Below are 26,583 nucleotides of genomic sequence, written 5' to 3' on the forward strand. Positions count from 1 at the left end.
TCTCTCCTCTTTTGTTTTTTTTTTTGTCTTGCTTTATTTTGTTTTTTTCTCCTCCTATTTTATTTCTTCCTTCGTTTTTCTCTTTTTCTTATTTTTTCCTTTCTATTCATTTTTTCTTTTCTCATTTTACTTTCCTCCCATATAATCCTCAATCACGAACAAATTAGTTAATTTGGGACTCAAGGCTTTTTTTTGGCATTATTTCTCTTTTTTGCTTTTGTTTTTATTTTTTTTTTCTCTTGTTTGTTTATTTTTGTGGCATTTTGGGTCCTCCCAAACCAAGGTCTCCATTGTATTTAGTCTTCGCTCCACTTAATACAACAGATTTTTACTTATTATTTTTATTTTTTCTTCTTTATTATTCTTTTTTGGTCCTTTTTTCTGATTCCCTCTTATCCCTCTAATTATATCTCTTAGTTGACCATCACTTACAAGCAAATCATCTTATGCTTGTCTAAGATTTTCTTCCTTTTTTTTTTTTTTTTTTTTTTTTGCATTTAGTAGGTCCCTACTCCCTTTTTTTTTCCCCTTGAACTCTTCACCCCAAATCAGGCCCTCCATTATGGGCACGATATTTCCCTGAGGAGGGGAGAGGAGGGAAAGAGAAGAGAGAAAAAAAGGGGAAAATAATAAATTATTACTGTTTTTTTTTGTGGGGTGTTTTACCCCTTTTTTTTTTCTTTTTACTCTTTATTAATTCTAATTAGTGCTATCAATAAGACCACCCTCAGATGCCGATAAGAAAGAGGAAATCGAATATTATGGATACAAAAGAAAGAGAGGTAACACAAATAGATGTGGAAAAATCTATGGAGAAAAGACTTAACATATTGGAAGCCTTGGAGCTAAATGACAGAGAATTTAAAATAGAAATCTTAAAAATACTCAGAGATATACAAGAAAACACAGAAAGGCAATATAGGGAGATCAGAAAACAACTCAATGAACACAAAGAATATATTACCAAGGAAATTGAAACTATAAAAACAAATCAAACAGAAATGAAAAACTCAATTCACAAGCTGAAAAACGAGGTAACAAGCTTAGCTAACAGAACAGCCCAGATTGAAGATAGGATTAGTGAAATAGAAGACAAACAACTTGAGGCACAACAGAGAGAAGAAGAAAGAGACTCAAAAATAATAAAAAATGAGAAAGCCCTACAGGAATTGTCTGACTCCATCAGAAAGAATAACATAAGAATAATAGGTATATCAGAGGGAGAAGAGAAAGAAAATGGAATGGAGAATATACTCAAACAAATAATAGACGAGAACTTGCCAAGCCTGTGGAAGGAACTAAAGCCTCAAATTCAAGAAGCAAACAGAACACCAAGTTTTCTTAACCCCAACAAACCCACTCCAAGGCACATCATAATAAAGATGACACAAACCAATGACAAAGAAAAAATTCTCAAGGCAGCCAGGGAAAAGAAGAGTACAACATATAAAGGAAGGCCTATTAGATTATCATCAGATTTCTCAGCAGAAACTCTACAAGCTAGAAGAGAGTGGACCCCAATATTTAAAGCCCTGAAAGAGAGGAACTTTCAGCCAAGAATACTATACCCATCAAAGCTATCCTTCAAGTATGAAGGAGATATAAAAACATTCACAAATACAGAAAAGATGAGAGAATTTATCAACAGAAAGCCCCCACTCCAGGAAATACTAAGGGGGGTTTTCCAACCAGATTCAAAGAACAAAAGAAAACAACACCACAAGTAACAGCTCCACCAAGAACACAATAAAACCAAACTTAAACTGTGACAACAAAGGAAAAAAAGGGGGGAGAGGATGGAGATTAACAGTAGCAAAGGATGATGAAGTGCAGAAATACTTATAAGATAGGGTACTACAATGAATATGGTAGGTACCCTTTTCATTACTTAATGGTAACCACCCTTAAAAAAACCACCACAAAAACACTTGACTTAAAAAAGGTAGCAACAGAGGAAAGAAGTATGGAACACAAACAAACAAAAACAAATGATAGAAAAACAAAAGAGAAGAATCAAACTAGATACAAAACTAACAGAAAGCAATTTATAAAATGGCAGTAGGGAACCCACAAGTGTCAATAATTACACTAAATGTAAATGGATTAAACTTATCAATAAAAAGACACAGAGTAGCAGAATGGATTAAAAAAGAAAATCCAACTATATGCTGCCTACACGAAACACATCTAAGCAACAAGGATAAAAACAAATTCAAAGTGAAAGGCTGGAAAACAATACTCCAAGCAAACAACACCCCAAAAAAAGCAGGCGTAGCAATACTCATATCTAAGAATGCTGACTACAAGACAGAAAAAGTACTCAGAGACAAAAATGGTCATTTCATAATGATTAAGGGGAAGTTGAATCAAGAAGACATAACAATCCTTAATATATATGCACCAAACCAAGGAGCACCAGAATATATAAGACAGCTACTTATTGACCTTAAAACAAAAACTAACAAAAATACAATCATACTTGGAGACCTCAATACACCGCTGACGGCTCTAGATCGGTCATCCAAACAGAGAATCAATAAAGATATAGTGGCCTTAAACGAAATACTAGAACACCTGGATATGATAGACATCTACAGGACACTTCATCCCAAAGCGACAGAGTATACATTTTTCTCTAGTGTACATGGAACATTCTCAAGAATTGACCATATGTTGGGCCACAAAGACAATATCAGCAAATTTAGAAAAATTGAAATTGTACCAAGCATATTTTCTGATCATAAAGCCTTGAAACTAGAATTCAACTGCAAAAAAGAGGGGGAAAAACCCACAAAAATGTGGAAACTAAACAACATACTTCTAAAAAATGAATGGGTCAAAGAAGAAATAAGCGCAGAAATCAAAAGATATATACAGACAAATGAAAATGAAAATACGACATATCAGAATCTCTGGGATGCAGCAAAAGCAGTAATAAGAGGAAAGTTCATATCACTTCAGGCCTATATGAACAAACAAGAGAGAGCCGAAGTAAACCACTTAACTTCACACCTTAAGGAACTAGAAAAAGAAGAACAAAGACAACCCAAAACCAGCCGAAGAAAGGAGATAATAAAAATCAGAGCAGAAATAAATGAAATAGAGAACAGAAAAACTATAGAAAAAATCAATAAAACAAGGAGCTGGTTCTTTGAAAAGATCAACAAAATTGACAAACCCTTGGCAAGACTCACCAAGGAAAAAAGACACAGGACTCAAATAAATAAAATCCAAAATGAAAGAGGAGAGATCACCACAGACATCATAGAAATACAAAGAATTATTGTAGAATACTATGAAAAATTATATGCCACCAAATACAACAATCTAGAAGAAATGGATAAATTCCTAGAACAATACAACCTTCCTAGACTGAGTCATGAAGAAGCAGAAAGCCTAAACAGACCAATCAGCAGGGAGGAAATAGAAAAAACTATTAAAAATCTCCCCAAAAATAAAAGTCCAGGCCCAGACGGTTATACTAGTGAATTCTATCAAACATTCAAAGAAGACTTGGTTCCTATTCTACTCAAAGTCTTCCAAAAAATTGAAGAAGAAGCAATACTTCCAAACACATTTTATGAGGCCAACATAACCCTCATACCAAAACCTGGCAAGGATGGCACAAAGAAAGAAAACTACAGACCAATATCTCTAATGAATACAGATGCTAAAATACTAAACAAAATACTGGCAAACCGAATACAACAACATATTAAAAAAATAATACATCATTATCAAGAGGGATTCATCCCAGAATCTCAAGGATGGTTCAACATACGCAAAACGGTTAACGTAATACACCATATCAACAAAACAAAGAACAAAAACCACATGATCTTATCAATAGATGCAGAAAAGGCTTTTGATAAAATACAACACAATTTTATGTTTAAGACTCTCAACAAAATGGGTATAGAAGGAAAATATCTTAACATGATAAAGGCCATATATGATAAACCATCAGCCAACATCCTATTAAACGGCATAAAACTGAGGACTTTCTACCTTAAATCAGGAACAAGACAGGGTTGTCCACTCTCTCCACTCTTATTCAACGTGGTGCTAGAAGTTCTGGCCAGAGCAATCAGACAAGACAAAGAAATAAAAGGCATCCATATCGGAAAAGAAGAAGTAAAGCTATCACTTTTTGCTGATGATATGATCCTATACTTCGAAAACCCGAAGGACTCCACAAAAAGATTATTAGAAACAATAAACCAATACAGTAAGGTCGCAGGATACAAAATTAACATACAAAAGTCCATAGCCTTTCTATATGCCAACAATGAAATATTAGAAAACGAACTCAAAAAAATAATCCCCTTCACGATTGCAACAAAAAAAATAAAATACCTAGGAATAAACATAACGAAGAACGTAAAGGACCTATATAATGAAACTTACAAAGCATTGTTAAGGGAAATCGAAAAAGATACAATGAGATGGAAAAATATTCCTTGTTCTTGGATAGGAAGAATAAATATAATCAAAATGGCCATATTACCCAAAGCAATATACAAATTTAATGCAATTCCCATCAAAATCCCTATGAGATTTTTTAAAGAAATGGAACAAAAAATCATCAGATTTATATGGAACTATAAAAAACCCCGAATAGCCAAAACAATCCTAAGGAAAAAGAATGAAGCTGGGGCATTACAATACCTGACTTTAAACTATATTATAGGGCCACGATAATCAAAACAGCATGGTATTGGCAAAAAAATAGACACTCAGACCAATGGAACAGAATAGAAAGCCCAGAAATAAAACCACATATATATGGTCAAATAATCTTTGATAAAGGGGCCAACAACACACAATGGAGAAAAGAAAGCCTCTTCAACAAATGGTGTTGGGAAAACTGGAAAGCCACATGCAAAAGAATGAAACTCGACTACAGCCTGTCCCCGTGTACTAAAATTAATTCAAAATGGATCAAAGACCTAAATATAAGACCTGAAACAATAAAGTACATAGAAGAAGACATAGGTACTAAAATCATGGACCTGGGTTTTAAAGAACATTTTATGAACTTGACTCCAATGGCAAGAGAAGTGAAGGCAAAGATAAATGAATGGGACTACATCAGAATTAAAAGTTTTTGCTCAGCAAGAGAAACTGATATCAAAATAAACAGACAGCCAACTATATGGGAACTGATATTTTCAAACGACAGCTCAGATAAGGGCCTAATATCCAAATTTACAAAGAACTCATAAAACTCAACAACAAACAAACAAACAATCCAATAAAAAAATGGGAAGAGGACATGAACAGACACTTCTCCCAGGAAGAGATACAAATGGCCAACAGATATATGAAAAGATGCTCAGCTTCATTAGTTATTAGAGAAATGCAAATCAAAACTACAATGAGATACCACCTCACTCCTGTTAGATTAGCTATTATCAACAAGATGGGTAATAGCAAATGTTGGAGAGGCTGTGGAGAAAAAGGAACCCTCATTCACTGTTGGTGGGACTGTAAAGTAGTACAACCATTATGGAGGAAAGTATGGTGGTTCCTCAAAAAACTGCAATTAGAACTACCTTATGACCCAGCAATCCCTCTACTGGGTATATACCCCAAAACCTCAGAAACATTGATACGTGAAGACACATGTAGCCCCATGTTCATTGCAGCACTGTTCACAGTGGCCAAGACATGGAAACAACCAAAAAGCCCTTCAATAGAAGACTGGATAAAGAAGATGTGGCACATATACACTATGGAATACTACTCAGCCATAAGAAATGATGACATCAGATCATTTACAGCAAAATGGTGGGATCTTGATAACATTATAAGGAGTGAAATAAGTAAATCAGAAAAAAACAAGAACTACATGATTCTATACATTGGTGGAACATAAAAATGAGACTAAGAGACATGGACAAGAGTGTGGTGGTTACCAAGGGTGGGGGGGGAGGGAGGACATGGGAGGGAGGGAGAGAGAGAGTTAGGGGGAGGGGGAGGGGCACAGAGAACTAGATAGAGGGTGACGGAGGACAATCTGACTTTGGGCGAGGGGTTTGCAACATAATTTGATGACAAAATAACCTAGACATGTTTTCTTTGAATATATGTACCCTGATTTATTAATGTCATCCCATTACCATTAATAAAAATTTATTAAAAAAAAAAAAAAAAACTTTTTGTTGTGAAAGTCCTCCCCCAGCACACATCAGCATAACCAAACCCCTTTCCAAGTAGGAAGGTAATCAGCTGCCCCACATGGACAGCATCATTTTTAATAAAAGTGAGCAAAACCAAAAAATACAAATTTTACAAACTTATTTGCCCAACAAGTACCTAGCATAACAACCAACACATAAAGCGTACTCAGTAAATGGCTATTGGATAAAAGATGAGTTAATGAGTGACAGATGAATGAATGTGAACAGGCACAAGAAGGCATCTGAGTCATAGGCATCCAGATGAGGCATGATTATTCAGTTGGCTGAGTCTCAGACCCACAGAGAAGGGTATGTGTTTGACTTGGGAGTCAGGGGAGCTTTAGGGGAGACCAGGAGGTCTTGATATCATGGCTGGGTTATGTTAAGCAAGGTTAAGACAAAGGCTGGCTAAGGATTTGGCAGGGTAAAACCATCAAGAAGCCAGTCTATCTATGGGAAGTCTAGCCTTTCTTTTCAAATGCTCTCTCCAGCCCCTGCTGTGACAGTCCCTTGTGTAAGTTGACTCCAGGAAACAACAAATTTCCTCCTACTCTTTCTCCTTTCTACAACAGCAGCTCTCTAGACATTTTATCTGTGAAATGTTAGGGACTGACTGCTGAGGAAAGAGCCATGGATGCTTTAACTGCAGGATGTTCTCAGAAACGCTGGCATTATGGCCCACAAGAAGTTACTCACTGCTACTAGTCAGATGGGTGTGGGCTTCATCCATCACTAAGGGGAGAACCAGAGAGCCTCCCAAGGGGACACAACACCGGCCTGAGAAAGGCACTGAGTTGCTGGAGAAGTAATACCTGCTCTAATTTCAGTGGATTGGGCCCACTCTTTGATGAGGCACAAATCATACATATGCATTTCTCACCAACTGGAATCTATTACTTCTCTCCTGAGCCAGCTGTTCTCTGGGCTTTCCCTCCAGTGGAAGGGAGACCTCAAAATTATATCTTTTTAATCCTACATTCTCAGAAATATATACTGATACTTTAATAAAGGGATTCATTTATCCTTAAATAACTCCTCTGTGACAGAAGTGTGTTTGGGCACACTAATGCACTTGTAATAAATATATACAGCCATACAACAGAGTACGCGTCCTGGGAGCCTGTTATTTACAGTAATTGTAGAATGTGAGTGGACATTTTAAAGAGAAGCATACAAGTTAGTTGTACTTTCTGGTAGCAATTACCTCCCACAAACATGACTCATGTTGCCAGTTAAATGCAAGAGTTGGGTGTCCCAAAATCAACAGTCTTATAAATAAATCTTTGACGAATGCATAAATGTTTAAATATTTCTCCTCGATTCTCAAAGACATCTTTAAATGTCAGATTTCATGCGTTAAAATACCTTCAGGAGAAAGTAAAAACAAAAAAAAGCAAAAACAAAAGTTACACGGAAGTCTCTGTGCACTGGTGGAGGCCACCATCCCTTTAGGAAGACGGACACTCCAGCAACCAAAGTGTTAAGTGTGCCTTCTTCCCTCCAGTCCAGGAGGGAAGGCTGCTATTTGTTCTAATGCAGCCCGTTTGTTTTGTTTTTTAAATAACACACACGGGGCAGACTTTTATGGTAATAGAACAGTGTTAATGCTTTCTGGTGGGACTGCCTAGGAGTCTTGTCCCAGAACATATAACTGAAGAAATGTGGCTGTGTCAGAGAGGAATGCCGAAGAAAAAGCAATCCACGCCAGATGGGGACACTCAGTGTTTTGGAATGCTCATGCAGAGATACTGTGTATCTCGAGGAGCTTGGGCCTTCCAATCAGTGCAACAGTTTTTGTTGTTGTTGTTGTTTTAAACATTATAAAAAGCACCCTTTGAAAATATTAGCAGAAACTTAGATGCTAACATTAACCACCCACTAGATCCATTATTTTGTGAAGTCTTAAAGCTTTATTTGGGTCTGGTTAAAAATGGAAGTGTATTAGAAGTTTCTGTTCTATTGTCATTATGCCCATGTATTATTAACATAATCTATCAATCACTCACCTGCATTTAAGAGTAAAATCTATAGTAAGGATTCAATCATCTGTATTTAAAATATGAAATAACATGTCAAAATACACAGTTCTTTTATTCCTGTTCAAAATACTCATTGGTAGCCAATTTCTCACTGAATCCCGTAGAATGTTCAATGTCAAAAGAAAACTGCTTCTGCTGAAAATCCTTTCTCAGTATTTTTTCTGAATTTGATGTCTATTTTGCTCCTAGTTATTTTTGTATCGGCTGCTGCCATTGCATTCCTGTCTTGCGGAAGGACCTGAGGAATTCAGGGTTCCTCTGTGGCTAAGGAGAAACTCCTGCCAAAAAGGCTGACATTCCAGTGGAAGTCACCAACTATTACAGGACGGACCCAGGGCAGTAAATAAGAATGTCGGAGCACACAAATGAATAGCCAATGGCAATGGCACTCTGCAGATATCTGATAGCATGTAATAACACTATAACACTGGCACATCTAGACATTGAGGAGTAGTAAAATACCACCAAAGGGCAGGCAGCAATTCTGTGGATAGACGAGGACCAACCCAAAGCTCAGTGTCCCAGAATAATCATGACAAACAGCTGATATGGGTTGCACATATTAGATGCCCCTCTGTACAGCTCAGAGTCACAGACTAGAGACTTTCCATCTGGCTCTCATGAAAAGTCCTTTGAATAAGAGAGGAAACCAGACCCACACAGCCTATTTTCTTGAATGCAAAATGATCAACTATGACCAACTCTCAGATTTATAGCTCATCAAAAGATGGGGAATATTCCCTCCATATGTCCATTGATGATGCTTACAATGCCCAGGATTTTATGTTTTGAGGGGTGGACAAGAGACAAAGAGGGTAGTTTGGAGGAGGTCCATGACATGCTATACACAAACCTTTATTGTCTTCTTTTTTTCTTCTCTTTCTTTCTTTCTTTCTTTCTTTCTTTCTTTCTTTCTTTCTTTCTTTCTTTCTTCTTTCTTCCTTTCTTTCTTTTTTCTTCTCTTTCTTTCTTTCTTTCTTTCTTTCTTTCTTTCTTCCTTCCTTCCTTTCTTTCTCTTTCTCCTTCCTTCCTCCCTTCCTTCCTTCCTCCTTCCTTCCCTCCCTCCTTCCCTCCATCCCTCCCTCCCTTTCTTCCATCTTTTTCTTTCTTTCTTTTTCTTTCTTTCTTTCTTCCTTTCTTTCTCTCTCTCTCTTTTTCTTTCTTTCTTTCTCTTTCCTTGTCTCTTTCTCTCCTCTTTCTTTTTTTGTTTTTTATTTAGACAATTAATTTTAACAGGGTTACATTGGTCAACTAGAGTACACAGATTTAGAGAAAACATCTCCACATCATTTGAACAGTTGATTATGTTGTATACCCATCACCCAAAGTCAAATCATCCTGTCACCTTATATTTGTTTCTTTATGTGCCCCTCCCTCTCTTCCCTTCCCCTCCCCCTGGTAACCACTGCACTATCTATGTCCATGAATCTCAATTTTGTGTCCCACTTATGTATGGAATCATACAGTTCTTAGTTTTCTCTGATTTACTTATTTCACTCAGTGTAATGTTACCAACGTCCATCCATGTTGTCATAAATGATACTATGTCATCATTTCTTATGGCTGAGTAGTGTTTCACAGTATATATGTACCACATCTTCTTTATCCAATCCTCTACTGAAGGGTATTTTCATTGTTTCCATGTCTTGGCCACCATGAACAATGCTACAATGAACATAGGGGTGCATGTGTCTTTACATACCAATGTTTTCAAGTTTTGGGAGTACATACCCAGTAGAGGGATTGCCAAGAAGAAATACAAATGGCCAATAGATATATGATAAGAAGCTCATCTTACTATCTACTAGAGAAATGCAAATCAAAACTACAGTGAGATACCACCTCACACCTGTTAGATTAGCTATTACACTGGGGAACAAAATTTTTGTTGCATCCACAAAAACACTTGTTCTTACCTAATTCGAGTGTGCTGATCTCAAATTGACATTAGTTTTTCTCTGTAAGCTAGTTTTTTTGCAATTCAATATTTTAGGTTTTCATTTTATTGTAAAATTTTCAACATTTAGTTTAACATAATGAAGTAGAATGTCTTTTTGGGCATCATCTTTGTGAAAATATAATAATTTATATAATGCAGTAAATACACTAATACACTAAAAGATATGATTGCCTCAGAATTTGTCTACAATTTTGAAATAGAACATATTAAAACACTTATTTTAGTCATAAAATTTGCGCAAAACTTATTTAAATTCTATTTGGGCAAAAATTTGCGTTTGTAGCTCTTGCGTTTGTGTACTTGTTGAGGACAATCTCATTTGATGCTCCAGCAGTGTAGTCTGCTCATCAATAATAGCTCCAAGATTTTCAGGAAACTTACCAGGGTGATTGTTCCGGAAGTGACTCTTAATGCTCATGTTACATCCAATGTCACGGAAAGCCAACAGCATCCTATGAACCAGAAGTTCATCATTTTCTGCTTTTTTGTTGCCAAGGAAGTTCTTTGTAACTGCCACAAAAGACTGCCATGCTGCTTTCTCCTCCTTATTCGTCTTCCTGGCAAATTCTTCGTCACCTATGAGGGTTCGAATCTGAGGTCCATCAAATACACCTGCTTTTATCTTCTCGAAAGACAAGGCAGGAAAAGCAGAAATAATATGTTGAAAGCATTCGCTTTCTCTATTCAAAGCCTGAACAAACTGTTTCATTAAGCCAACTTTGATGTGAAGTGGGGGGAAAATGATCCAGTCTCGATTAACTACAGGTTCATACACAATATTTTGCATTCCTATTTCCAGAGCTTCACGTTTCGGCCACTCCTTCTGTGTCCAGTGTTTCTCCTGAGCTCGGCTGTCCCACAAACACAGAAAGCATGTTAACCTCTCTGTTGTCCTAGCAGGAAATTTACCATTTTAAGATCCACACAAATGATCCAGTTATGCTCCTCATACTTCAGAAAATCGAGGACAATTTTTATGTCATTCTTACTAAGTCATTCAATTTGGGTTGGCTAAACTGCTGAGGGGTTAATGACTACTTGGCATCAGAAGAAGACCCTTCAGATTCTACAACCATTTCCTCATGCGTCTTATCAAAATACACTTGATCACCATGTTCACTTTCCTTAGAAGAAATAAAACCATTGAAAACTGGAACTGGGAGTGTCTCAGAGTATGGGATAGGTTGTATTGCTGAAGGAATATCAGGATATGCGATCATATGCCGTTTTTTTCTTGCCTATGCCCTTTGTATGGTCAGACAGAAATAACAGTCACTGCTGTGGTCCTTAGGTTCAAGCTAAACCGTGGGAATACCAAAAGGCATTCCTTTGAGTTTTCCTTTTGTCCAGTCACAAAGCATATCCTCACAATTATGATACAAAATATGAGGAACCCAATTCCTGTCTTGACTGCCAAGGGGAACTTGAAAATAGGCAATATATGCACGTGTCACAAGTGATAAAATATTGTGCCTTTGATGTTGAAGTGTGTAACAGTCACATATATAACAGAAGGTGTCAGGACTATTCTTACATTTACACCTACCCGAAGAAGCCATAATTCAATCTTAAAACAAAATAAGAGAGTGTTTTTTTTATCAGATAATAATTTTTTTACATTTAAAAACAACTACAATTATGTAAAAGTGATGTTTGTAAAACACTAATTGCCTTGTGGTTATGTTCAATCCAAGAGTCATTGCCCTTTAACTCCATTTTAAAAACCAATGCATGCCATTAACTATAACAAAAATAAATTAAAATTGCATAAAAACTAGAGCATGCACCAAAAAAACGAATTTCAGATTTGGAATCAGCAATGCAGAAATATATAGACACAGTTCTAAAACTTCATGCAACAGAAAATGAAAAAAAAATTGTTCCCCAGTGTATCAACAAGACAGGTAATAACAAGTGTTGGAGAGGCTGTGGAGAAAAAGGAACCCTCATTCACTGCTTGTGGGAATGTAAAGTAGTACAACCATTATGGAAGAAAGTATGGTGGTTCCTCAAAAAATTAAGGATAGAACTACCATATGACTCTCTTTTTTTAAACAAGAGTAACTTATAGCCAAAGAAGGAGCTCTGAGGAATGTTAAGCATCCGTGGAGGAAGAAAGTTGCCTAAGGCAGATCAGCAGTGGGTGGGGTGAGAATGCTAAGGGACCCTCCAATCTCTGGGGTTTTTTGCCAGGAACCAGCGAGGTTCCTTTCCCAAAGGCTGTGGCAAATCCTTTTGATTTTAAAAATAGAACCCTTTTCCTGCTTTCCGTTTTCACTAAGGCAAGGTACCACACAAGCGTGGGTTCGATCAGTTGGCCAGCTGTCTTCATTGAGGTAAGAGTTCCCTCCCAGCCTGCTTTGTAATACAGCTTATTGCTACTTCGAGACTAATGGAAGCAAATCAAATGCAACAGAAACACATGCTTTGAGGAGAAAATGGGATGGCTCTTACAAATGTTATTGCTGTGTTCCAGAGAAGAGTGGGTAACTTACTCCAAGGATGCAGCCTCTCAGGATGCCTTCCAGATCCAGTCTTGCCAACTGTCCTGAGTTGCCTTTGCTGGGGCTCCATCCGGGGCTCCTGTCTGACACTGGCCATGACCACTGTGGGACCTGCTGGGTGCCGCTGAGTTATAATCAAGCCTGAAGTGTGTGAAATGGCCTCCCGGTGGGGTGAAACTTTAACCAGTGAGATATGAGGTCCATTGGACAAAATTCTCCCCTTTGTTCCCCTGGACTGACTGGCTTGAGATGTAGTTCCTGCAGCTCCAAGGGGAGTGCCTTGCGGAACAGGCAGTGCGGGAGCAGCACCTGGCACTGGCTCACCCCTTCCCTGCTTCACTTCCAACTTCCTTGGCCCTCACAGTGCCCCCGGGAGTTGCACTCCCTAATGAGTGTCAGTCCTATCTCCTGGTTTCCATTTCCCCAAAAATTCAGGCTAAAAGCACACATTGATAGGAAAAGTATTCTGTCGTTGACTTGGAAAAATGAACCATCACAAATAGTGTTTCATTCTTTCATGAACACAAAATATGATAAAGAACTAGCCCAAGCACACATCAACACATTAAAAAATGGCAATGATGAAATCATTGTGTGCTTCATGCAAAGAAAACTGAGCCGAAAATTCAGGTCCATGGAATAACTCAGAATGAAATACTGTGTGTCTGGCCTCATACTATGCACTGTAAATAAATTATCTCACTGAATCCTCACAACAGCCTTGCTTAGTAGGTATTATTTATGTTACTATTTTCTAAATTAAATAATCTAAGGCCTAGAAACACTGCCAAATTCACCCAACTAGTATGCTTCAGGGACAGAATTTGAACGTTTTAATAGAATAATATTTAGTAATACTTAGTGAAAAGTAAGTATACAAATTATATACACAATCCACAGATGACAAAATGTTAAAATGTATGAATAAAAAGAATAGAAGAAAATGAATCAGACTCTTACGTGTTTCCAACTGGAACTGAGGATGACTTATCATTTCTCCCATTTCTTTATAACTTTTTGCACCATGGAGGACACCACACTATGTGTTCATGACCATTTCACCCTTGCTCTGAGTTCACAAGGAGATTCTATTTCCAGACACCCTTTCAAGTATGGTCACATGATTCATTCTGGCCACTGGAATACAGGCAACAGTGGGTATACCACTTCTAGACTAGGCCCTGGTTGGCTGCCAAGGATCTTGCAGATGATTCCAAGATCCCAAAGGGCTTCAAGGCCCCAAAGGCAGTGGAACCACCACAGGAAAGAAGCTAAATCCCTAACTGCTGCTAGAAGAAGAGCAACCAACCACTAGGACCACGACCTAAATGAGAAACAGTGAGATATTGTTTTTATTTCGCAGTTCGGCTATTGAGCTTCAGGGTTGTGTGTATAACAGTCATTTCAATGTATTTTTTATTAAAAAATACATGTACTTTTCATTTTTTAAAATAAAATGTTGAGGCAGGACCTGAAGATGGCAGCGGAGTATACAGACGCACAGACTCCCAGCTCACACCACCGAACTGGATTACAAACTAACTTATGAACAATCATCATGAAAAACCAACTCTGGATTACAAGAACAGCTCTCAAAAACCAAGGAGCGGCCCTGGCCGGTTGGCTCAGTGGTAGAGCGTCGGCCTGGCGTGCAGAAGTCCCGGGTTTGATTCCCGGCCAGGGCACACAGGAGAAGTACCCATCTGCTTCTCCACCCCTCCCCCTCTCCGTCCTCTCTGTCTCTCTCTTCCCCTCCTGTAGCCGAGGCTCCATTGGAGCAAAGATGGCCTGGGTGCTGGGGATGGGTCCTTGGCCTCTGCCCCAGGCGCTAGAGTGGCTCTGGTCGCAGCAGAGCGACACCCCGGAGGGGCAGAGCATCGCCCCCTGGTTGGCAGAGCATCGCCCCTGGTGGGTGTGCCGGGTGGATCCCAGTCGGGTGCATGCAGGAATCTGTCCAACTGTCTCTCTCCATTTCCAGCTTCAGAAAAATACAAAAAAACAAACAACAACAACAAAAAAAAAACCAAGGAGCAAAGAATAAGCCACAACAAACCTAGTAGGGAGTGCCTGAATCTCCCCTGTTTACAGGAATAGGCGAGGGTGAGGCTGAGAGCCCAGAAAGGCTCTCACTCCAAGGAAAAGAGCAGATAATACTGCTCACAGCCACTTACCTGGCAATCAGGAAACGAGGTGTGTTGAAAGGGCCAGCTTGTCTTCCAAAAAGAAAGGAGAGAGAGAGAGACAGACGACGAGGGGCAGAGGAATGCAGGGGATGACCTGAGAAGCTGACTCATCCAGTGCTGGAGGCAGCCATAGCTGGGGGAGGGGCTGATCCTTCCACAAAACAAAAGACAAAGTGCTTCTGGGTCAATAACTCCAGACATCTCTCCAGCTCCAATCAGCACAACAAGGCAGAGCTGAAAACAAGAAGTGGGGAGGAGGGGCAGAAACTCAGGTCTCCATAAAGATCTGAGATGCACCTCCCCGTACTGAAGCTGAGAAAACACCCTGGCCCCAGAGAAAGTAACTGGCAGAAGAGGCATTCATACTCTCAGGTTACATGCACCACATTCCTGGATACAGTTTCAAATAAGCCCCCTGCTGAGATTAGTAAACAAGACTATCACCTGTTAAGAAAGCAAACAAATCAAACTTCAAAGCAACCCAAATCCGAAAGTGGATTACAAATAATACTGATGCCAACCCAAGAAGACCTAGAAATAACACAATTGAAAAATGGAGGCAGACACCAAGCCTAGATTCAACCAGCTCTACAAACAAAACACCCAAACACATAGACATAATGAGAAGACAGAGAAGTGCAATCCAAATGAAACCCAAGAGAAACCTCCAGGAAATGACTGAGTGATATGGAAATAACCAAACTTCTGGATGTGGAGTTCAAAATAATGATTTTAAGGATGCTTAGGGATCTTAGAACAACAATAGATGGTCATTACAAACACCTAAATAGCAAGTATAAAAAAGGATATTGAAATATTAAAAGAGAAGCAGTCGGAGATGACAAATACAATATCAGAAATGAAGACCAGAATGGAAGGAATTAAAAACAGGATGGATGGAGCTGAGGATCAAATCAGCAAGTTGGAGGACAAGTGGAATGAAGGCATGAAAGCAGAGAATAAAAAAGAAAAGAGACTCAAAAAGTCTGAGGAAACTCTTACAGAACTCTGTGACAACATGAAGACAAATAACATCCACATCATAGGGGTTCCTGAAAAAGAAGAGAAAGAACAAGGGATAGAGACCTTTTTCAATCAAATCATAGCTGAAAACTTCCCTCAATTAATGCAGGAGAAACTCTCACAAGATTAAGAAGCACAGAGAACACCAATAAAGAGAAACCCAAAGAAACCTACACCAAGACACATCATAATGAAAATACCAAAGCTAAGCGATAAAGAGAAAATATTGAAAGCTGCTAGAGGAAAAAAGCTATCACCTACAAAATAGCCCCCATAAGGATGACATCAGACTTCTCAACAGAAACACTGAGGCCAGAAGGGAATGACAAGAAATATTCAAAGTAATGCAAAACAAGAACCTACAACCAAGACTACTTTATCCAGCAAGGTTATTGTTTAAAATCAAAAGAAAAATAAAAAGCTTCCCAGACAAAAAACAACTCAAGAATTCATTACAACCAAACCAATGCTGCAGGAAATGTTAAGGGGCCTGTTGTAAACAGATCAAAGAGGGAAAAGAGTATAGCAAGAGAGAAATATAGCTTTAAAAAATAAAATGGCAATAAACAACTCCATATCAATAATAACCTTAAATGTAAATGGATTAAATGATCTGATCAAAAGACACAGGGTAGCTGCATGGATAAGAAAACAGGACCCATACATATGCTGTCTAAAAGAGACACACCTTAAAACAAAAGATGCACATAGACTGAAGGTAAAAGAATTGAAAAAAACATTTCATGCAAATGGAAATGAAAAAAAAGCTGGGGTAGCAATACTTATATCAAACAAAATGGACTTTAAAACAAAGGATACAGTAAGAGATAAAGAGGGCCACAACATAATGATAAAGGGAGCAGTCCAAGAGGAAGATATAACTATTATAAATATCAACACACCTAATATAGGAGCACCTAAATATATAAAGCAGACTTTGATGGATATAAAGGACGAGATCAACAGCAATACTATAATAGTAGGGGATTTCAATACCCCACTAACATCACTAGATAGATTCTCAAGAAACAAAATAACAAAGAAACAGCAAACTTAAAGGACACACTAGATCAACTTGATTTAATAGATATCTTTAGGACCTTTCACCCTAAAGCAGCAGAATATACATTCTTTTCAAGTGCTCATGGTACATTCTCTTGGATAGACCACATGTTAAGGCAAAAAAGAGGTCTCAACAAATTTATGAAGATTGAAATCATATCAAGCACTTTCTCTGATCACAATGGCATGAAACTAGAAATCAACCATAACAGAAAAACTCAAAAATTCTCAAACACATGAAAACTAAATAGCAGGTTGTTAAATAACAAATGCATTAAGAATGAGATCAAAGAAGAAATAAAAAAATTCCTAGAAATGAATAATAATGAGTATACAAGAACTCAAAATTTATGGGACACAGCGAAAGCAGTACTGAGAGGGAAGTTCATAGCACTACAAGGACAATTTAAGAAGCTAGAAAAAGCTCAAATAAATACAGAGGATCAATAAAACCAGGAACTGGTTCTTTGAAAAGGTAAACAAGATTGATGAACCTTTAACCAGACTCACCAAGAAAAAAAAAGAGAGGACTCAAGTAAATAAAATTCGAAATGAGAGTGGAGAAATAACAACTGACACACAGAAATACAAAATATTGTAAGAAAATATTATGAAGAACTGTATGCCTTGACTACCTAGATGAAATGGACAAATTCCTTGAAATATATAATGTTTAAAAATTAATCAGGAAGAATCAGAAAACCTAAACAGACCGATTACAACAAATGAGATTGAAACAGTTATCAAAAAACTCCCAAAAAAGAAAAAATCAGAAAAAAAGCTAAGAACTATATGAATTCATACATAGAAGGGACAAAAAAATGAGACTCAGAGACATAAACAAGAATGTGATGGCAACAGGGGTGGGGGTGGGGGGAGGGGGGATGGGGTGAAGAAGGAGAGAGGGGTTGGGGGAGGGGAGGGGCATAAAGAAAACCAGATAGAAGGTAACAGAAGACAATTTAACTTTGGGGGAGGGGTATACAGCACAATCAAATGTCAAAATAATCTAGAGATGTTTTCTCTCAACATATGTACCCTGATTTATCAATGTCACTGCATTAAATTTAATAAATAAATTAAAAAAAAAAAGTCCTGGGCCTAATGGCTTCACAAGTAAATTCTACGACATATTCAAAGAAGAACTAACTCCTATCCTTCTCAAGCTATTTCAAAAAATTCAAGAGGAAGGAAGAATTCCAAGCTTCTTTATGAGGTGAGTATAATTCTGATTCCAAAACCAGACAAAGACAACACAAAGAAAGAAAAGTATAGGCTAATATCCCTGATGAATTTAGATGCTAAAATCCTCAACAAAATGTTAGCAAACTGAATCCAGCAATATATGAAAAAAATCATAGACCATGATCAAGTGGGATTTATTCTTGGGAGGCAAGGTTGGTACAATATTCGCAAATCAATCACTGTGATTCATCACATAAACAAAAGGAAGGAGAAAAACCACATGATAATTTCAAGAGATGCAGAAAAAGCACTTGATAAAATCCAGCACCCATTCATGATCAAAACTCTCAGCAAAGTGAGATTACGGGGAACACACCTCAACATGATAAAAGCTATCTATGACAAACCCACAGCCAACATCATACTCAATGGGAAAAAATTAAAAGCAATTCCCTTAAGATCAGGAACAAGGCATGGGTGCCCCCTTTCACCACTCTTATTCAACATAGTTCTGCAAGTTGTAGCCACAGCAATAAGACAAGAAGAAGAAATAAAAGGTATCCAAATTTGAAAAGAAGAAGTAAAACTATCATTATTTACAGATGATATGATATTGTATATAGAAAACCCTAAAGTCTCAGTCAAAAAACTACTAGACCTGATAAATGAATTCAGCAAGGTGGCAGGATATAAAATTAATACTCAGAAATCAAGGCATTTCTATACACTAACAATGAACTGTCAGAAAGAGAAATTAAGGAATCAATCCCCTTTACCATTGCAACCAAAAAAATAAAGTACCTAGGAATAAATTTAACCAGGGAGATTAAAGACCTGTACTCAGAAAATTATAAAACATTGATAGAAGAAATCAGGGAAGATACAAATAAGTGGAAGCATATACCGTGCTCAAGGTTAGGAAGAATAAACATCATTAAAATGTGTATATTACCCAAAGCAATTTATAAATTCAATGCAATACCAATTAAAATACCAATGGCATACTTTAAAGATATAGATCACATATTCCAAAAATTTATATGGAACCAAAAGAGAACACGAATAGCCTCAGCAATCTTAAAAAAGAAGAATAAAGTGGGAGGTGTCACACTTCCTGATATCAAGTTATACTACAAAGCCATTGTACTCAAAATAGCCATGTACTGGCATAAGAACAGGCATATAGATCAATGGAACAGTACAGAGAACCCAGAAATAAACCCACAGCTCTATGGACAACTGATATTTGACAAAAGAGGTAAGGGCATAAAATGGAGTAAAGACAGCCTCTTTAATAAATGGTGTTGGGAAAATTGGACAGCTACCTGCAAAAAAATGAAACTAGACCACCAACTTACACCATTCACAAAAATAAACTCAAAATGGATAAAAGACTTAAATGTAAGCCATGAAACCATAAGCATCTTAGAAGAAAACATAGGCAGTAAGCTCTCTGACAGCTCACGCAGCGATATATTTGCTGATTTATCTCCACGGGCAAGTGAAATAAAAGACAGGATAAACAAATGGGATTATAGCAAACTAAAAAGCTTTTGCACAGCCAAAGACAATAAGAACAGAATAAATAGACAAACTACACAATGGGAGAACATATTTGACAATATGTCTTACAAGGGGTTAATAACCAAAATTTATAAAGAACTTGTAAATCTCAACACTAGGAAGATAAACAATGCAATCAAAAAATGGACAAAAGAAATGAATAGACACTTCTCCAAAGAGGACATACAGATGGCCAATAGACATATGAAAATATGCTCAACATCACTAATCTTTAGAGAAATGCAAATTAAAACCACAATGCGATATCACCTCACACCAGTCAGAATGGTGCTCATCAACAAAACAGCACAGAATAAGTGCTGGCGAAGATGTGGAGAAAAGGGAACCCTCCTGCACTGCTGGTGGGAATGCAGACTGGTGCAGCCTCTGTGGAAAACAGTATGGAGATTCCTCAAAAAATTGTAAATCGAACTGCCTTTTGACCCAGCTATCCCAGTTTTAGGAATATACCCTAAGAACACCATAGAACTGTTCCAAAAGGAGAAAATGCACCCCCATGTTTATGTCAGCATTGTTCAGAATAAAGAAGATCTGGAAACAGCCCAAGTGTCCGTCAGAGGACAAGTGGATTAAAAAGCTTTGGTACATATATACTATGGAATACTACTCAGCCATAAGAAATGATGAAATCGGATCATTTACAATAACATGGATGGACCTTGATAACATTATATGGAGTGAAATAATTAAATCAGAAAATACTAAGAACTATATGAACCTATACATAGATGGGACATAAAAATGAGACTCAGAGACATGGACAGGAATGTGATGGTAACGGAGGTGGGGTGGGGAGGGGGCGAGGAAGGAGAGAGAGGGAGTGGGGGGAGGAGAGGACACAAAGAAAACCTGATAGAAGGTGACGGAAGAAAATTTGACTTTTGGTGAGGGGTATGCAACATAATCTAATATCAAAATAATCTGGAGATGTTTTCTCGGAACATATGTACCCTGATTTATCAATGTCACTGCATTAAAATTACTAAAAATAAGATTAAAAAATGTTAATCCAAACAAAATAAAGCAATGTTAATTTTTTGGCTCAACAATTCCAAATCTAGGCAGTGATTTTTTTCCCCCCTTAATGCCCTTGAAACTCTACAATCCCCACTCAAGGCACTAATGACAATGCGAGCTATAGCAACAATAGTAACTAGCTCACTTCAGGTATAGAGCTTTATGGGTTGTGGTAAATGTACACAGTCATGTAACCACAATCAAGATTTAGAACATTTCCATCACGCAGAAAAGCCTCTTTATGCCACTTTGTGTTGGTCACCTCCCCAGGACCCCATCCCAGACAACCACTGACAACACTCTATTTTGCCTTTCTGAAAGTGTCTTAAGTGTGGAATGAAAGGTACATAACGTTTTGTGATTGACTTCTCTTGCTTAACCTAATGGTTTTGAGATTCATTCATGTTGTTGCACATACTAATATTTTGATCCCTTCAATTGTTGAATTCCCCTTCTTATCAGTATGGAGTCCCTGAAGTTTAGTTGTACACCCACCAACCAGTCAGAGACTACCTTCCCCAGGTGTGGCTGCAAAGAGAGGTGGACAGAAATAATATATGTGAATTCTGTGTTACCACCTCAATAGCAAGTTGTCCCAATTTCTTCTTCCTAGTGGCTGGATTACACAATGACTGCAGCAGTCCCAGGAGCCACGTGTTTAGGGAGACAGAGCACCTGTTACCCTGGACATACTCACCTATGGATTGCTATAGGGGAAATAAATTCCTTTCTATCTTATTTAAACCTCTGAATTTTGGATCATTTTGTGATAGCAGCTAAGTAATTAGCCTAACAAATGAACTCTTCATGAAGCATGGGTTATTATTATTATTATTTTTTTCATTTTTCTGAAGCTGGAATCGGGGAGAGACAGTCAGACAGACTCCCGCATGCGCCCGACCGGGATCCACCCGGCACGCCCACCAGGGGCGATGCTCTGCCCACCAGGGGGGGATGCTCTGCCCATCCCGGGCGTCGCCATGTTGCGACCAGAGCCACTCTAGCTCCTGAGGCAGAGGCCACAGAGCCATCCCCAGCGCCCAGGCCATCTTTGCTCCAATGGAGCCTTGGCTGCGGGAGGGGAAGAGAGAGACAGAGAGGAAAGCGCAGCGGAGGGGTGGAGAAGCAAATGCGCGCTTCTCCTGTGTGCCCTGGCCGGGAATTGAACCTGGGTCCTCTGCACGCTAGGCCGACGCTCTACCGCTGAGCCAACCAGCCAGGGCCTAAGCATGGGTTATTTTTAATTCACTTTGTAACCTCACCATGACTTAGCTTAGTAGTTTACATGGGATAAACTTTCAGTAGCTATTTACTAGGATGAATATTGAATAAATGGATGAATGAATTCCACCTGTGTGTAATGTCAGCCCTCAGAGAAATATATTAAAACTTAAAATCCCACATTTACATTTATTTTTTTCAATGATATTAGATGAAATATATTCTGCTATATTTGGCCTTGATACATCATAGTATGCCTGAAATTAAAGCTGGTAATGTGGCCCTGGCCGGTTGGCTTAGCAGCAGAGCGTCAGCCTGGAGTGTGGAAGTCCCGAGTTCCATTCTTCCATTCCCAGTCAGGGCACACAGAACACCCATCAGCTTCTCCCCCTCTCCCTACCATCTTTCTCTCTCTTCCCCTCCTACAGCCATGGCTCAAACCAAGGGAGCAGCAGCCCAGATAGGCAGAGCATCCCTGGTAGGGGGCTTGCTGAGTGAATCCAGGTCGGGGCGCATACAGGAAGGAGCCTGTCTCTGCCTCCCGCCACTATTAAATAAATGAATTAAATAAAGCTTGTAAGAAATGTAGAAAATGGAATGACAAAGACAATATTCATATAAAAATGCTTTCTTTTTTCAGTTTTTAAAGTATTATAGATTTGGGCCCTGGCCGGTTGGCTCAGCGGTAGAGCGTCAGCCTGGCGTGCGGGGGACCCAGGTTCGATTCCCGGCCAGGGCACATAGGAGAAGCGCCCATTTGCTTCTCCACTCCCCCCCCCTCCTTCCTCTCTGTCTCTCTCTTCCCCTCCAGCAGCCAAGGCTCCATTGGAGCAAAGATGGCCTGGGCGCTGGGGATGGCTCCTTGGCCTCTGCCCCAGGCACTAGAGTAGCTCTGGTCGCGGCAGAGCGACGCCCTGGAGGGGCAGAGCATCGCCCCCTGGTGGGCAGAGCGTTGCCCCTGGTGGGCGTGCCAGGTGGATCCCGGTCGGGCGCATGCGGGAGTCTGTCTGACTGTCTCTCCCTGTTTCCAGCTTCAGAAAAATACACACACACACAAAAAGTATTATAGAATTGTAAAATAATATAATTAAAGATAAAATGCAGACTAATCATTTAAACTAATTGAACACCCACATTTATACTTTTTCCTTTCCAAGAAAAGTTACTAACTTCAAAATCAGATTAAACATTGCTATAACAATTAACTAGGAATATGTATTTTAGAAAAGGTTACCAACATGAGTCAAAGAGCTGAAACAAACCTGATTTTCTGCTGACAATATCTGGTCAAAACAATTCATAAATCTGGCATTCCTTGGAAAAATTAGCTGTGTAAAAAATATGATATAATTACTTTAAAATTACTATAACACAATAGCAAACACAACAACAAAAACAGATAATCAGATTAAACAATGTGCGGAGAAACTAAACAGACATCTTTCCAGAGAAGACATACAGACGGCCAATAGGTACATGAAAAGAAGCTCAACTTTCCTAATCATCAGGGAAATGTAAATCAAAACCACAATGAGATGTCACCTCACATCTATTAGGATGGCTACTATCAAAAGAAAAGAAATGTTGGCAAGGATGTAGAGAAATGGGAAGCCTTGTGCATTGTTGGTAGGAATGTAAATTGGTACAGCCACCATGAACAACAATATGAAGGTTCCTTAGAAAATTAAAAATAGAATTCTCATATGATCCAGATGGGTATTTATCCAAAGAAAATGAAAACATTATTCATAATAGACAAAATATGAAAATATCCAAAGTGTCCATTGATAGATGAATGAGTAAAAATTTGTGATATCTATATCACACACACACATACATATTCATATTTATAATGGAACATTATTCAACCATAAAAAGAATGAAATCTTGCCATTTATGACAACATGGATGAACCTAGAGAGTATTATGCTAAGTGATATAAGACAGAAAAACAAATACCATGTGATCTCATTTATATGTGGACTCCACCCCCCCTCCCCCCCCCCCCCCACACACAAATACCAAACTCATAAACACAGAGGACAGATTGGGGATTGCCAGAGGCGGAGGGTAGGAGCTTGGGTAAAATGTGTGAAGGGAGTCAAAGAGTACACAGTTTCAGTTATAAAATGAATCAATCAAGAGATGTAATGAACAAGCATGGTAAGTATCATTAATGATATTATACTGCACATTTGAAAGTTGCTAGGAAAGTCAATCTTAAAAGTTTTCATCGCAAGAAAAAAATCTCTGTAACTATGTATAGTGATGGATGATAACTAGACCTAAGGCAATATATACAAATATTGAATCACTATCTTGTACACCTAAAACAAATACATATTTTTCAGTTATACCAGAATAAAAAATTAAATGTGTCAAAATGTTTTTAACTCATCATCTAGTCATTGCAGTTAAAGACCTAGGCCAAACATTTTGCAGCAGAAAAATCAACAGATATTTCACAAATGTGATTTTTAAAGGTTGTGTTGCTTGCTCGTGGCTAGACTAGTTCTACTTTGATGTCAGTCCTGTTGTTAATGCTTTAGTAAAAAGCCTTTTTTAAATGTAAAACTAAAGAAATACAGTGTAGAATCTAGACATCAATATGCAAACATTAAATTTCAGGGCTTACACTACTATGAAGTGTCGATATCTTGTTTATGCCAGAGGAGCTAAACATCTGCCAGTTCGTTGATTAGGAAATCCACCAAGAACTCCCACCACATCTCACCCCAACCAGATCCAAGCGTACCGTTGATTTTTAAGGTCAAGCTACTAATCCTTAGCAACTACAATTGTGTATTCTTACTACCAATTTACTTATTAAAGTTAAGTATTTATAGAATTAATTCTAACTCTAAGAAAATATTTTTTATATTAGCAAGTCAATCGCTTTCTCCAAATGGATGTTGTTTTAAATATAAAGACTGATTAGCATCCTTTCTGTTTAATAAGCTATAAATGGTATGCCTACATTGCATTCACATTGATATGTCAAACTACTTATCATTCTTTCATTTAGGATAATAAAATATCACTTAAGACCATTTACATAGCTGGCTATATAAATTTAAAGTAGCTATCCATCATTAAAATATTACATAAAATTTTTAAATGGTATTTTATTATACTTAAAATAATTGTTCTAATGTGAGTTTCAAGTAGAAAATAAGTTAAATACATTCCCCAAATAATTAACAAAGCCTTAACAAACTGTTATTTGAAGAAAATTTCAATAAATAATGATTATTTGCCCTACAATTAAAACTAGATTATTTGAAATTTAGAATTTGAAATGGAAATTTCTTTTTCCCTCTTCTAACTACCTTTGGGATTGCATTTTTCTTTGTATTATATTTTCCTGTGAGGGATTTAGCCAGTTTTCCTGAATTCAGGTCAGGGAGATTTGAAAAACTACTGTGCAATTTAATAAATTATAGTAAAAAGGGTTTGCCTGAAGATTTCCCTCTATTTACCTATTTGCCATTAATTCTACTCACCCTTGGGTGGGAAAGAGGAAGACGAGTCATGACTGGAAAGGATGAGAATAATGAAGATATGCCAGCAAGGGAGACACAAGGGCAAGGGAAAGCCTCCATCTCCAGTGTTCTGAGGCAGCACTACTCCAGCCAGCTGAGAAGAGTAAACTCCCTGGGGGTCGTGCACCACCTGGAACTGACAAAAGGGATTAAGGATGATGATGGGTGGCTGCTGGCTCTCAGACTGTCATCTGCATATTTGTAGAGCCAGATGCTTTCTTGGATCCAACAGATTAATTCTGGACCCAAAGAGCAGAAGAATCACAGATCAGAGTCATAGGATGTGAGAAGGGAAAGGAACTACAGATGTTACTGCTCTAATATGCAAAGCTCAGATACTTCACATGACTTGCCAGGATCTCACAGAGAGCAAGTGGCTGAGATGGGAATCTGGGTGTCATGACCCAATCCATGTCCTTGGATGGTGCACGACATTCATTCTATGGTACAGTCCTCAGGCCCGTCTTCCTTCTGCACTCATGCCAGGAGCAGCAGGGCCAGTGGGGAGGGGAAATGAGACATAAACAATCCATGCTTTGCTCCCTGGCTCAGGCCTTCTGAGAAAGGTCATTCTGGACTTTCAATCATTCACGTACCCTCTTCCAGACCTCCTGCTTTGTTGCCTCTTTACTCTCCCTCATTGGCAAACAAGGGATTGGGCAGAGAAACCTTGGGGTTCACAGAGAGGTAATATGTAGAAGTTACTGTCACCTAGGCATGTTATAATAACTGTGATAACAAAATAAAAATAGTAAATCTAGAGATATTTCACTCGAATATTTCCTCCAGGTAGGCAGGTGAATTCTCATACCACCACTATGACAGGTCTTGATAAATGTGGCCCTACAGGAGTCCATGGTGCCCCCACAAGTCCCACTGCAGTAACGTTGTCTTGGACATCTGCACTGGCCTTCCTACCAACACATCTGTCCACATTTATCAGTTTTCAAATCATGAAATGTATATCTTTTCTTATTAATAAGCATATGTGTTTTATTTTTGTTTCTATTGTTCCAGGGGATGTATCCAAAAACGTATTACTCAGACTGAAGACAAATAGCTTACTTTTGATGATTCCTTT

General features: G+C 38.3%; 1 long non-coding RNA gene across 2 annotated transcripts in view; it reads right to left on the reverse strand.

Moving 5' to 3' along the window:
• Positions 1-26,583, reverse strand: part of LOC136306697 (uncharacterized) — an 84,198-nt gene that overhangs the window by 16,686 nt on the left and 40,929 nt on the right. For both annotated transcript variants that reach the window (XR_010725659.1, XR_010725660.1), the window contains exons 2-3: positions 25,464-25,638; positions 23,223-23,288 (exon numbers count right to left, since the gene is read on the reverse strand). This is a non-coding gene — a long non-coding RNA (uncharacterized lncRNA). The remainder of the gene's footprint in view (positions 1-23,222; positions 23,289-25,463; positions 25,639-26,583) is intronic.

Source organism: Saccopteryx bilineata, chromosome 5 (assembly GCF_036850765.1).
Source record: "Saccopteryx bilineata isolate mSacBil1 chromosome 5, mSacBil1_pri_phased_curated, whole genome shotgun sequence".
Taxonomy (NCBI): Eukaryota; Metazoa; Chordata; class Mammalia; order Chiroptera; family Emballonuridae; genus Saccopteryx; species Saccopteryx bilineata.